This window comes from Leptosomus discolor, chromosome 2, assembly GCF_034619465.1.
Source record: "Leptosomus discolor isolate bLepDis1 chromosome 2, bLepDis1.hap2, whole genome shotgun sequence".
Lineage (NCBI taxonomy): Eukaryota > Metazoa > Chordata > Aves > Leptosomiformes > Leptosomidae > Leptosomus > Leptosomus discolor.
Genome location: NC_141392.1, coordinates 14,455,451 through 14,469,965, shown reverse-complemented (window position 1 = coordinate 14,469,965; position 14,515 = coordinate 14,455,451).

Sequence of the window (14,515 nt, the reverse complement as noted above, 5' to 3'; positions counted from 1 at the left end):
CTTTCTAGGTCATTTTTTCAGTGCTAAAATGGTTATGTTTCACAAAGGTACTGTCTGTTTGGATTACTGACTTCAGGAATACAAGTGTCTAATCCAGCAATGCTCTGCTTGAGCTAATTTTTACTACTGCCAGTAAGAATAACAGGAATCATATTGTGGCAACTCTAGAGCCTCCTGAAGAGGCTAGAAATTGTAGGGTTCAAGAGAAATGATAAAGTAAAATGAAGATGGAGTACAGAGAAAGCAGCTGACCAGCGGTCTTGCACTCTGCTGGAGTCCACCAGCTGTCATACTTCTGGCTGCCACACCAGTGGGTTTTTAGGCAGCGCATCTGTCATAATTCAGTTGCTAATTAACCATCTGATGTGCATGCTCAGCCTAAATTCAGCAAAAGCGGATATAAGTAGAAACAGCAATGACTCTTTTTGGAAACTTGAAAATTACATTTGTAGGTTTTTTCAGTGGAGGTTTTCAGGTTTTCATCCACCTGGAAGCTGATGAGGACTCCCTCACCCTGGCACCTGCCATGAGCTGATCTTGTCATGGCTTGTTGCAGCTGTTTGACTGCTGCCAGTTGCAGCTCGGGGGTAACAGTGTGACATGGATCTAGCTTTTCTCCTTAGCTGCCCTTCAATTCAATGCAGCAAACGCCCTCTACAAGGATTTGAGGGCAGAGGGAAACAGCTGGAGCAGGACCTGAAAACCAGCAGAAGATTATTTTATCCAAGACCATTGCAATTTCAGAGGGAACTACTTTTTGTTGCTCGCCTCGTCCTTAACAAGATGCAATATAAACCTATAAGAAAGGCAATAAGGTTTTCAAAGCGACTATGCCATACATCGAGAGTCCTTGATAAGACAGATGGTCTTAGGATAGACGGTCCAAAAGTGCTGGAGTATGTAAAAGTCTGTACATGTGTTTTATGGACCCTGAGCATGCATACAACTAAATGTAAGAAGGTAGTGTCGGTGAGTTATTGACCACCATGGAGCAGTTAGGAGCAATCACAAAACAAAGCAGATGTTCGATGCATGCAAGTTCACAGGCTGAACTATGGCACTTCTTAAATTCTCTGATTTGTTTTACAGGGGTTTTTTTACTGCTCCTCCCACAATATCTCATGGAAAATTTTCTGCTTGACATCTAAAGAAATGTCTTTCCTTTGGTTTTCTACTTCTTATTGTTAAGAAAAATTCTGAGCTAAAAAGCTTTTTATTTTCAACTCTTTCTGCTCATAAGTGTGAGTGTGTGTAACAAAGCTGAAAGATTGTGGTAGCACAGTGAATCTTATGAAGATCCCCAATTAAATATGGCTCCTAATTTTGTTGGCTTTTACATATTTTCAAATGTTGTCATTAATTTGTGACTAAATAAGTTCTTCTGCTCGAAACAGCTGATGCTAAATCAACCAGTAAATTTATAATGGGGGGATGTTTGAATGGATGGTGTCTGGGGTTTCAGCATCTTGACCCTACAAATGCTAGTGATCCCTGTAGCCACAAAGATTAAAAGACAAGGTTTTTCTCAAAAAACAACTTTGGAATTTTTACTCAGGATATGAAATCTCTGTATCATCTTCAGTGAAGACCAAGATTTTCTCACAATTCCTTTCATAGTCACACCACAATAGAAAACATCAATGGAAGAGATCACCTACAGGTGATACAGCCACCCTTTGGCCAGGACACAGAGAAGTGCAGAGACACTCTCTAGGGCTAAAATATACACTGCAGTGGGGGCTAAAGAACTCTATATTTTAGGAACCAGCAGGTCATTCACATCTCTCTGTGGATATCAGTACAGCGAGGGAGGTCTTTAAATATACTCAGCTCTATAGTGAAAGAACAATGTCTTGAGACATTTCCCAGCAGGCACTAGTAAATTAAGCTTACCGTTTCAGCCCCATCCTCCCTGCTCCCCAGCCAAGGGTGGTGGGGCAGCCTTGGCTGCAAGACCCTGCCTCAGTCCCTGCACCCTGGCCACAGGGAGCCATTGGCCCACACTGTGTCCTGACTGCTTTAATTATACATGGTGGGTTTTTAATCCAAACCTGTCTGAACCAGGGTATCTCCACCCTTTCAGGGACCACACATGTGTAGTGATTTGCCTTTGCCCTGTCTTTTCGCCTCTCCAGAGCTCCCCCGCCTCCCTGTCAGCTGCTCATTCTGAAACATCCATGTGGAAAATGTATGGAAAAGGCAATACTGGAAGTATTTGTGTTAATTTAACCCATCACATATTGTAATTTCACAAGTGGAAGACAGACTGCCCGATCAAATAGCTTCAGGCACTTTTCAAACTGTAGGTGCTTTTCAATCATTTAGGGAACAATTGCTGTCAAACAGCAGGAGGCAAGTTTGGGTTTACTAAGCAGTGCAATATGTGTTTCTTGCTGGAGGATCTCACAGCACGATGGTGAAAATATGAATGTATTTTAAGTATGGTCACATAATTGATGCTACATGTGTATTATGTATGACAGCAGTAGTGTATAATGCTACTTAAGATCCATCCTAAGGTGGATTTTGAAGCCATCTCAAAGTATTTGAAGGTCATAAACACCACGCAGGGAGACAAATTACCTAGGGTAGTGTAATACACTTATAACAAGGTGAACTAGGATGCAATGGAAAAAAGTAAAATTCAGGCTGCATATCAGGAAAATATTCCTAACAGCAGTCTATTAGCCTGTGGAATAGCCTCCCAGGGGAAACAGTGGAAGCCCCACAGCCTGAGTCATTTAAAGCTAGACTAGAAAACATTCGAGAATAATCCTGAATTGGCAGAGAATAATCCTACATTGGCAGGGAGATGGAAAAGATGACCTAATAGGTCTTTTCCATCTCTAGCTCCTATGATTCAACCAAGGTATGTTGCTGTGTGTTATGTACCGGGGCATGCCCAACCCATTAACTGCAAGTTCCACTTCAAAGTGGAAATCTTGAAATTTTACTTTGGCTGCAACTAACTGTGCCATTTCAGCAGACAGTGAGAGCTTTGTGTTCCTAAAGCATTTGTTCTTTTTTAAGGCCTGTGTAGAGAATGAGAATATTAACAATAAATTTAGAAGAAGTTGTGGTTTCTTTTAAATTAGATGGATTTTTTCTGTTCCTTTTGATTTTTTTTTTCTCTTTTCCGGCATGGCAGCCCTCTGACCAGGTTCCAGTTCATTCTATATATTTCCACATCTGTTCCCATCATTATCATGTTTGAGTATCCGATGCATATAGCGTTGCAAGGAGCAGCACTCAGTTCACAAGCAGGCCTAAATCTTGCAAATGGATGAGCATTTACAGGCATATGGGTGCACATATCACATTGCTGTTCTCACAGCTGTGCCAGTTAAATGTATTGAGTCAATGGACCAAACTCTCAACTTGGTGTAAATCACTGCAGCTCTACCCACCGAAGAGCTGATGGGCATGTTTTTATTGTAACGGTGTAAGTTTTGTGGTGGTGCTGCTAAAATGTGCTGGAACAGATCCTCTAACCAGCCAGGTTTACCTTGCATCACTCACACAGCACAATGAGAATACGATCTGCCCAGAAATGGCTCATAGGGCATGTTGCCTGCCAGGAAAGCTCTGTGCTTCCAGAAAACTGGCAGATGCATCACAGCAGCTTCCTGAACCCTCTGCAGCGTTGGAGAAGGACCAGGGCCAGGGCTGGCATCAGCGAGCAGAACTTCTTTCTGGTAACCCTCATGGGGTGGCATGGTGCTCTGCTGTGGATCAGTGGGTCATGGAAGGGGCGGAGAACCTAGTCCATGAAATCCTGTTGTTGAATGTACTCTGGTTTTGTAATAAATAACCCTTTAACATCTATGCCTAAGGAGATGGGTCCAATGCCCAATCCTGATTTCAGCTGCCTCACCATATTGGAAGGTGACAGAAGAGATCCTGTGCCCCGTAGACCCGATTGTGCCAAGGTCTTCAGCTTGGCAAAGAAAGAATAATTCCTGATACCAATGCCTGTGCTGGCCTTGTTTGACTCAATATAAGGCACTCATTTTTCTCGGTGAGGCCAGCTCACCATTGGAATCACTTAGCCAAGTGCTGTGGGTATTACTAAAAATTCCTGACATCAACACTGGATAGCTTCCGAGTTTAAATCAGAGTTACCTCAAAAGTGTGTCTGCAAGGCTGCCTTATGCTCTCACCCTTGTGGAATCCATGAGCTGTGTGAGTGTGAGGACATTTAGCAATTATTTACAAGACTGAGTGTGTCGTGCTGGAGGAGTGAATACTCTGATACTTCTCTAAGCATCCAGATCTTCATTTCAGTCTTCTCAACCCATATGTTTAACAAGTGATATCTGGCTCTTCTACTTTTTACAGCACACATTTCTCTCCTTTTCCGAGGAGGTCTTTTTTTTTTTAATAGCTTTACTGAAATCACAGCATTTAAAGATCCAAAACATATTGCTTCTGATATCACATAGAGGAAAATGGATGAAAGGGAAACTAGACTAAAATGAAATATACTTCTCTTTCAGGAAAAATACGTACCAGTTCAGAGGTGTACTTAGGCAAATTACTGCATAATCTTTTCTGTCTTCCTTGCTTTCTTCTGTCACCATCCCTTCTACTTGCCTGTCAACTTACATCAAATTCAGACTCTATTTTTTTTTCACTAGAGGCTGTCCTTGTTTATAGGATGCCTGACACAATTCCAGATACTCGGTATCTAAAGGTGGAAGAGAGAAATAACAACCATCCCAGGAGTCTTCAGTTGGAAATGTGTATTTTACACCTGTTATTGTATGCTGTTTTCGACAGGGAGCCAGGTGAGAAGTCCAAGCTCATAAAGAAAATTTTAAAAGTCAGTGCATTTTCCAGGTAGCAGCATAAACGTTACATCTGGCTCCCTGTTTCTTCACCAGACATTTCAATGGCTAATAAGGCTGGATTTTTTCTCAATCTCTTCTAGTTTTGGCAGTGACTTCAATGGGAGAGGGGTTATTCCAGCACTGAGCCCATTTGGAAAATCTCACCTTAAATAATCAAATATAAATTAAATATCCAGGATATTATCTGCCACATTCAACATCAGCTGCAAGTGGATCACATTTAAGTCCAAAATAGGAAATAGTAATCTGGAACACTGCTTGCTCTCAAAGCAATCTTCAGTGCCAGGCCTTGCCTCCACTCCAATTGCCAGGTCAGGAGTGGTAACGCAATCTCATTTAGGTCTCTGTGCTACAGAATAAAAGCTTCTCCATGTGTTAAACTTTTACTATTTAACTTACTAATGCTGGAAATGAGCACTTGTTAATGTTAGAGCGATAACTTGCAGATTTTGCATGCAAAATTAAGAACACCAGCATTTAGACTTTAAACCATTTCTATGAAACAACAGTGGGTTTGGGTGTGAAAGAACTGTTTAAGTTAATGCAACAACATGTACTTTCAAAGTCAGGAAGTGAAAATTCTACATAGGAATAACACCTTTCCTAAACTGGGATTAGTTGCAATTACAGTGTTAAGGCACCAGACTGAATTCTGATCACACAACACGGTAACTTTAATTATTCATAAGTAACTTTGGAAAAAACTAAATCAGGATGAGTGTCATACATGCCTGCTGCAATACATCTCTGCAAAATTTTTATTGTGCAGAGCATTGCGATCTGACAAGAGGAGTTAAAGAAGGAGGAGCATAGGGTCTCCTCATTTTTAATTGCAATGCTAAATAATTTAATTAATGCTAATTAAAAACTGTGAATGGTGGTTTCTATAATACTAATTTATGATAGCAAGCCTTTATTAGCATAAATATTTCATTGTTCAATAAGGACATAAAAAATAAATTGACATTTTGGCAGTCATTCAATGTTTTTGGGATCTATTTTATAAGATATTTCACTGATGAAAATGTGTCTTAAAGCCTTAGCAATATGTTTGGCTTTGGTCTTTGGCAGCAGAAAAGCAAGAATCTGAAAGCCAGAAATGTCCCCAGAGCATGCATCTATATTCCTGCTGTAGGTCTTTAGAGTTCTCCTTTTACAGACAATTGGAAAAATGTTTCAGTGGCTGTTTTCTGATACATTTTGATTTGTATATGAGTGAATCTCACATTTCTACTGTCAGACATTCCCATGTTTTATCACATTTATCTTAAATGATTTTCAAGAAATGACATTAAACTCTTCAGGTTGACAGGAGTAAATATTGGCATGATAAAAGTTTAACACTGATTTCACAGATGTCACCATCTATTAACTTTCTGAGGCATTTTGTGTTGAGATTCACTTATACTCAAAGTACATTTCACTTTGAAGTGAAGTTTAAGGAAGGCATCATGTACAGTTGCAGAGAATATTTGGAGATATATAAACACATCAAACTTTCTTGAAACTGTCTATATCTGAATATGTCTAAAAATAAGGACACATTAGGCAGCATCCTAATTAAATACATTACGAGTAGAGCCTAGCACCTTCTTAAAAGCTTAATATAATACAGTGCTAACAATGAATGACAAAAGATTAATTCTGTACACTGAATGCATAATAGAAATTTTCTTCACTGAGACAGTTTTCCAGTACTTACTTGTGAGACTAGCTGTCTGTACTGCTGGTAAAAAGTTGTCCAAAAGTTGAGGTACATTTGCTGTGGTATAAAAATAAAGACAGGGAAATAGCAGTCAAGAGTCATCAAAGCAAATGCAGAAAGGGCAATGGGTCAAAAGTCAGGGGAGTTTATCCTGATTTTAAGTCTGCATTGATGTAATGATTTAGATTCTCCATCACCCCTATGTAAGAGAAGATCAGGTTCATGACTACCTAAGGAACACGAACATACATCCTGATGAGATCCATCCCAGAGTCCTGAGGGAACTGGCTGATGTAGCTGCCAAGCCACATTCCGTGGTATCTGACAAGTCATGGCAGTCAGGTGAAGACCCTGGCTACTGGAAAAATGGAAACATCACATCCATTTTTAAAATGGGTAGAAAGGAGGGCCTGGGAACTACAGACCTGTCAGCCTCACCTCTGTGCCTGGGAAGATCATGGAACAGATCCCCCTGGAAGCTATGCTAAGGCACATGGAAGACAGGGAGGTGATTCGAGACAGCCAGCATGGCTTCACCAAGGGCAAGTCCTGCCTGACCAACCTAGTGGCCTTCTGTGATGGAGTGACTACATCAGTGGGCAAGGGAAGAGCTACGGATGTGGTCTACCTGGGCTTCTGTAAGGCCTTTGACACAGTCCCCCACAACATCCTTCTCTCTAAATTGGAGAGATATGGATTTGGTGGGAGGACTGTTCGGTGGGTGAGGAACTGGCTGGATGGTTGCGTCCAGAGGGTAGTGGTCAACAGCTCCATAACCGGATGGAGATCAGTGACATATGACATCCTTCAGGGGTCTGTACTGTGACCAGTGGTGTTTAATATCTTCATCAATGACACAGACAGTGGAATCGAGTGCACACTCAGCAAGTCTGTGGACGACACCAAGCTGAGTGGTGCAGTTGACAATCCTGAGGGACATGATGCCATCCAGAGGGACCTGGACAAGCTTGAGAAATGGGCCTGTGTGAACATCATGAGGTTCAACAAGGCCAAGTGCAAGGTCCTGCACCTCGGTTGGGGCAACCCCAGTATCAATATAGGCTGGGGGATGAAGGGATTGAGAGAGCCCTGCCGAGAAGGACTTGGGGGTACTGGTGAATGAAAAGCTGGACACAAGCCGGCAATTTGCGCTCACAGCCCAGAAGGTCAATCGCATCCTGCGCTTTGTCAAAAGCAGTGTGGCCCGCAGGTTGAGGGAGGTGATTCTCCACCTCTACATCGCTCTTGTGAGACCCCACCTGGAGCACTGTGTCCAGCTCGGGAGTCCACAGTACAAGAAAGACATGGAACTGTTGCAGAGAGTCCAGAGAAGGGCCACAAAAATTATCAGGGGGATGAAGGACCTCTCCTATGAGGAAACGCTGAAAGAGTTGGGGTTGTTCAACCTGGAGAAGAAAAGGCTGCAGGGAGATCTTATTGTGGCCTTTTGGTACGTAAAAGGGGCCTACAGGAAAGGTGGGGACAAACTTTTTAGCTGGGTCTGTTGCAACAGGACAAGGAGTGACGGTTTTAAAATAAAGGAGGGCAGATTCAGACTAGATATAAGAAAGACATTTTTTACAATTGGGGTGGTGAAACACTGGAACAGGCTGCCCAGAGAGGTGGCAGAACCCCCATCCCTGGAAACATTCAATGTCAGGTTGGACGGGGCTCTGAGCAACCTGATCCAGCTAAAGATGTCCCTGCTTTACTGCAAGGGGGTTGGACTAGATGACCTCCAACTCAAACTATTCTATGACTCTATGTTTCTATGATATTAAAATTTGTTAGGCAGGGCCACAAACAGCAGGTGTGTCAGCTCCCAGTCTATAACCTGCTATATTTTCCTAAGCAAGTCCTATGCCTGCGGTGGAACTGTTCTTTTTGTTTGCTTATTAGTTTAATTGATAAATTTTGTTGCAGAAACTGTCTTCCAACATGACATTCAAGTTTCTAACATCTTATTGCCTAATATAGTTAGGCACTGTTATTCCAAATTCTGCTTTAAAACATTTTTTTCTTCCCCCCCCCCGAATGAAAATCTAAGTAGCTAATGGCTTAAATGAAATTATCTGGCTCTTTTGTTTGGATTTCTGATTTATGCTCTCTGACTTCTGCTCTTTTGGGGACAGTAGTGTTGAGTAAATTATTACAAGACCACCTTTCCAATCCCTTTTCCATACACAGTCACCTAGAACCTTAAAGCTTGTTCCATAACAGGTAAGGAGCTTAGTGACATCTCTTTAATTAACAACAAACAATATTCTAACTAATAAGGCATGTGCTTACTCTTACCACTCTGTTTCCATGTTACACCCTTTCCTCTCACAGTTCTGTGTATTTCTTGGACAATATATTCTCTGCAGCACTGTCTTTTCCTGTGTTTTGAAAGCACATATGCCATTTTTTTTTCACTCCTATAATGTAAAGAATTAATACTTCTTTTTCAGAAGTAAAAAGAACAACATTGGGAAGACAGGGAGGTGGAAGGCCATTTCTGTGTGCTGCAGCAGCTTGCAGTCTGTAACAGATGTTCTTGCAGCAGCTGAAAAGAAGCTAAGAGCTAAACAAAGAGGTATTTAACATCACACTACATATGCTTGGACAATAGGGCTTTAGGCTTCGAGGCTCCAGATACTTGCATGCATTTAAGCAAAACATTCCAAAGGATACATTACATAGATTTTAAATGTTGATCAGAATGATATATAACCCCAGGCTCCCCTTTTCTCAAACCCGAAGTAACTATTAATACTCAGGTGTTCATGCCAACAGTGCAGAGGTGAGAAATAGTAGGTGACTGGATAGGCTACCTAGCACAATAAACCCCATTCTGAGCAAGAAAAAATATGATCCCTGGAAAATACTAACTGCTCAAGACTGTTCAGCTAGCTTGCTGTTGTTTGTTGTAGTGGCTCATGCAGAATATTAAGATTTTCTTTCTATTTTGGTGGTAGCTTGGGACAGAAGAGTTTCAGCAGCATTCAAGTGGGCACAAACTATTCTTTATCTGTTCCAAATAGGTTGCAAAGCTGTTAGTGGAGACCTCCCTGTACAACAGGTGAGTATGAAATTCCTCCTCAACCTCAAAGCAGACAGTGCCTGGGGTGCATGATGTATGTTTTAGTAGGTGTGAGCACCAAATCTCACTCAGAGGTACTTTGCTCCTTGATAATATAGTTAGGTTTGCCTTTCAGAGTTGATATTTGTCAGGTATTGGATCTCCTTGACTCAGGAAAGGTTGCTTTATCTAAGAACTGTACTGATTCTGAATCTCGTCTCTTATTTTTATGACAAGCTGAAAAGTTGAGGAGACTGTCTAACAACGGCAAGAAACGTATTGCTTACACCATTCTGTGGTGTTAAGCAAGTTGTTAAGACAGTTTCTGGTTTATGTAGTCATGGAGCAGAAGCAAGAGTGAAAATGGAGGAGCAGTGCTGTGCGCCAAAAAAAATCCCTTTAATATTCTTTAAACACATATGATCTGAAATATGTCATCATCATCTTTGTCATTAAGTGCTTGTGGGAGATTGCAAATCTTCAGGCAAGTGCTAAATGCTGTTTTCTATTTTCCTCTAAGTCAGTTATAAGAACCCTCTGAAGTGTGGGAAATATAAATCTCATTTACGTATGTCAGGGAAAATGGTATTGGCTTCTGTTTCACAGAAACACAGAATTGCTGAGGCTGGAAGGAACCTCCTAGATCATCTACCCCACCCCCATCTCCAGCAGGGTCAGCTGGAGCAGGTGGCCCAGGCATGGGTCCACCCAGGTTTTGAATATCTCCATGGAGATATTAATTTCAATAGGCTCAGCCATGAAATTAAACAAGCCTAAACCTTGGAAAGCAAGACACCTGGCAGGAAGTGTGGTGAACTAACAAAAGAGGAAAAAATACAGCAGAAAAAATGCATATCCTGTAATGCATATCCTTGTCCTAGAAGGACAAGGGCAGACAAGCACCTAAAAACTGCATCTATTTCTCTACAGAAAATCTGCCAGAGTGATATCCTTCATCTTTTAGGTGCTCTTGAGATCCTCATGGAATGAGGTATGGCATTCGAACATAAGCCCACTGACGCAAAGCCTAAAAATGTCCACTATCAGGTGAAGGCAGGAGCATGCTCAACAGTGTTTCTCATTAGGATGGCACGTTGCTATCAAGAGAGCTTGCATCGTGTCTGCCCCTTGCCAGAAGATGCTCCCTTTCACTTATTTTGCACCAACAGTGTGGACTTTTCGCAAATACAGAGCATGGTCGTGGGCAGAGGGGACTGCCACCACACAGAAGATAGGGTGGTGTTGACAAAGTCTACAAGGTCTGTGCTGCAGCATGCAGCTCTGACATTGCCCATTGCTCCCTGCATGAGGATTTGGCTGTGTGGGAGTCTAGCTGTGGAAATGTGCATCTTGCAATGCCTTTTGCAAGCAGCAACCACAAAAATCCGACTGTACCCTGAACAGGTTCTTCAAACAGGAGTAATCACATGTTTGGGTGTTCGAGGTTTTTTTTTTACTCTGAATGTAATGCCCTTTTAGAAGTAATTCACTGTGAAGGGCATTTTCTCAGGAGAAGAGTCATCTTGTATTTTACTTTAATAGAAAACATATAAAAGTACAGGATTTCACATTTCTGCAGAAGGCACAATGTAGTATTACAAATAACTTTATGGAAGCAATGCGTCTGACAGCAGTTTGCATGAGGGCACCAACACAGGTCCCAAATCATGTGAGTGAATGGCTTGTGACATCTGACCGTAAAAATGTGAGCTGACTAAATACCTAAATACCTTTATTGACTAAAGTCAATAAAATTACTGACTTTCAAAGTGTACAGACTGGCAGATGACATCTTAAGGGAATCCCATTATGTCTGAAGAATATCTTCCAGCTGGAGTGATGGCATCCATTACTTGATGTTTTGTACCTGAAAGAAAAGAAAGAACTAAGGAAGGGGAAATAGGAAAGGCCTCTCTGTCAAAGCCATGAAAGAAGGGCAGTGTTACAACAGAAAATAATAACAAAATGGTTAAAAAAGCACTAAATTTTTTCCATCACACAGATTTCAGTAATCATGAATCATACTGTTGTGCAAACATACATCTGGCATTATTTCTTTTGGTACTGAGTGCCCACACATGTCTGAGTATATGACACTGTGCTTGTCAAAGGTCTTCAAATTTTTTCTAACACATCAGTTTAGTGACAGTACAATTGGCTAAAGAATAAGCATAATTAACAATGGCATGTTTAATATTGTATTATGATTGCCTTCTATTAAAATAAGATCTTAAGAAAGCATGGCAACACTAACAATTATAATTACCAGCTTGGCTGGACATACTACAAATGCTGGACCAGAAAGAGAGATCACTTCCATGTGCGACAGGGGATTGCATTTCTTACTGATTCTGGGCGAAGAAAACTGAGGTTGCATGTATTTCAGAAAAGTTGCATACAAAGCTATAGTGAATTTTCTGAAATAACACTGAAAGCAAAAGTCTTTGCAAGTCTATGTTTTTAACGAGTGCAAGAAGGCAGCAGTGGTAATTTCAGTAAGCATATAGTGTTACTTATTCTCTACACAATTACACAATAAAACAATTGAGTAGCTCCAACCTTAGTGGAGGCTATATGTAATACTTCACTAAACTGGTTCCTTGGAAATGTTCTGGAAACTTCTCAATTATGGACAGGGACAAAGCGTAACTAAAGGACTTACAAAACGTTTAAAGGATAATACCCAGTTCCTATATTCTAACAGCTAGTACAAGACTTCTTGGGAGGAGGGACTATGGGGAAAATATAAACCTCATGGCCACATGTCACACCAAATAAAAGTGGCTTAAAGGTGAAGAAGCAGGATGGAAATGATAAATTCCTATTACTGATATTTTTAGTTTAAGTATGTCTATCAAATACAAATTATGAAATCAGTAGGGGTGACTGGAGGTTTCTCAGTTGCATGAAGGCACTCAGGTTTCTGTTGGTGGCCCATGGAGGAGATGGGTGGGATTGAGGACACAAAGGAGACAGCCGTGGTCAATGAAGGCATATGGGGACATGGGTTGTGGGAGAGTTCTCTTTTTCTTGGATTTCCTCTTTTTTCTCCTTGTATCTGCAGCACAGGCCCTTCAGTCTCAGCCTCTGTCTGTACATGGCTGCTTTCTTTACTTATGGTCTACCACCATCCCTCCCATACTGTCCCTTCCGAAACATGATATTCTGCCTGGGCTTCCTATCCAGCCCACAGGGCAAAGAAGGAAGAGGGAGAGAAAAGGGAAGAGAAATTATGTCATACTGCCATGATGCCTGAACACTGTTTGGATGGAGGAGAGTTGGAAGGATTTTGGGTACAGAGAAAAAGATGGGAGAGAAGAGGAGGCAGCAATCCTATGGGAGTTCAGCCACTGGGGGCAGAAGCCAGGACTGCCAAGCCACCCTCCTTGCCCTTTTGCAGCAGACCCTGCTGCACCCCATCCCTGTCCTTGTCTCTCCTCATGTGCAGAAGCAGCAGAGTTTGAGGGAAACACACACATAGACAGGTTCATTCAGCATAACCCTGTCTTCTTGGACAGGCTACATCAAGGTGCCACTCTTGGCAGCTATCTCCTTCAGTGGTATCAAAACACTGCTTAGTATGTGAAAGCCTTTTGGGAGTACGGCATCACCCTGTAGCCAAAGAACAGCAGCCCAAAGATCAGGTCCCTGTACCTGTTGAGGAGCCTGGATATGAGCCGCGGCTTGTCTGCTGGGCAAGTCCCTTCACTCCTGTTTCCTGTCCTAGTTTTCACCTGCCAAGTCTATTCAGATTGCTGTGCCTCTGAGTCAGGGACTGCATGCTAACATAGTCCTCTTGGTTCAGGCCAGGATAACACTGAAAAAGAAAAGCCTGAATAAAATACATACATAGCAAGTAGATGTGGTTGCCGCTTCCTTGTCAGCACTCAGAACTGGGGTCCACCAGCTAGAGTCCTTGCCAAGTTCAGGAGATGTAGGCAGGAATCAGTCACTGAGATAACAGGGATTTAGCCCATACTGATCTTTTTAGAAGAGGAAAAAGCCTCTTGGACTCTGATTGCCATAGCAGGCAACATGGCGTAGGGAGAACACTTGTGTGTCATGAGTTCCTGTCAGGGGCTCTGCTTCACCCCTCACAGCTGCACTTGCAAGGCAAGATTGATTGGCCTGTGCGAGCATTTTACACATTAATACAATGCAAGAACAGCCTGTGTCATGTCCAATACCTCAGGAGATAAAAGATTACTGCTGCTAGATAATCAGATAAACCAGGGTGCCTTAGGCAACAAAAGATAATTGTGTTAGGCAGTGAATCATACATAGACAAATCAGGTAAAATTAGATACCCATTAACAACTGTATTTGGCATTAATTAGCTAATTTCATTTTTAAGATATAGTGTTAACTTTAATTTACAACCATAAAGTGTTATTTTCTTATCCAGTATTTATATGCTGTCTGAGGTTTACTGACTGTGGACCAAGGAGATGAATACATAAACTTGTGTGTGATAGGCTACAGGATTTCTCCTGTGCATTGCCCCAAGAATGTTTTAGTTCTTCTTCAGCTCTTTTTTCTTAAAAAAAAGAAAAAAATCTATCACAAATTACCAAAACTGTGCATTGCAGGAAATTTCTCACTTGGAAAACTTTCAAAAGAACACTCATTCCCACTGAAAATCCTTATGGCCTGAGAAGGATGGATTTCCCTGGAGGCAGACAATGCTGGGCCAAAGTCTAATTCTACCAAAGAGAGGTCACATTAACATAACTCTTTCAGAAATTTTTAAATGAAGAAATGTACCCAGTGTGTTTCTGTTGAGAAATTTGTGTTTAAAGAAAAAATTTTGAATTTGAAAGCATTTAAAACTCTGTCAGAAATTTCCAAAGACCGAATTATAGTGTATTTCGTGCACCAGCTCCACTCCACAGGACACAG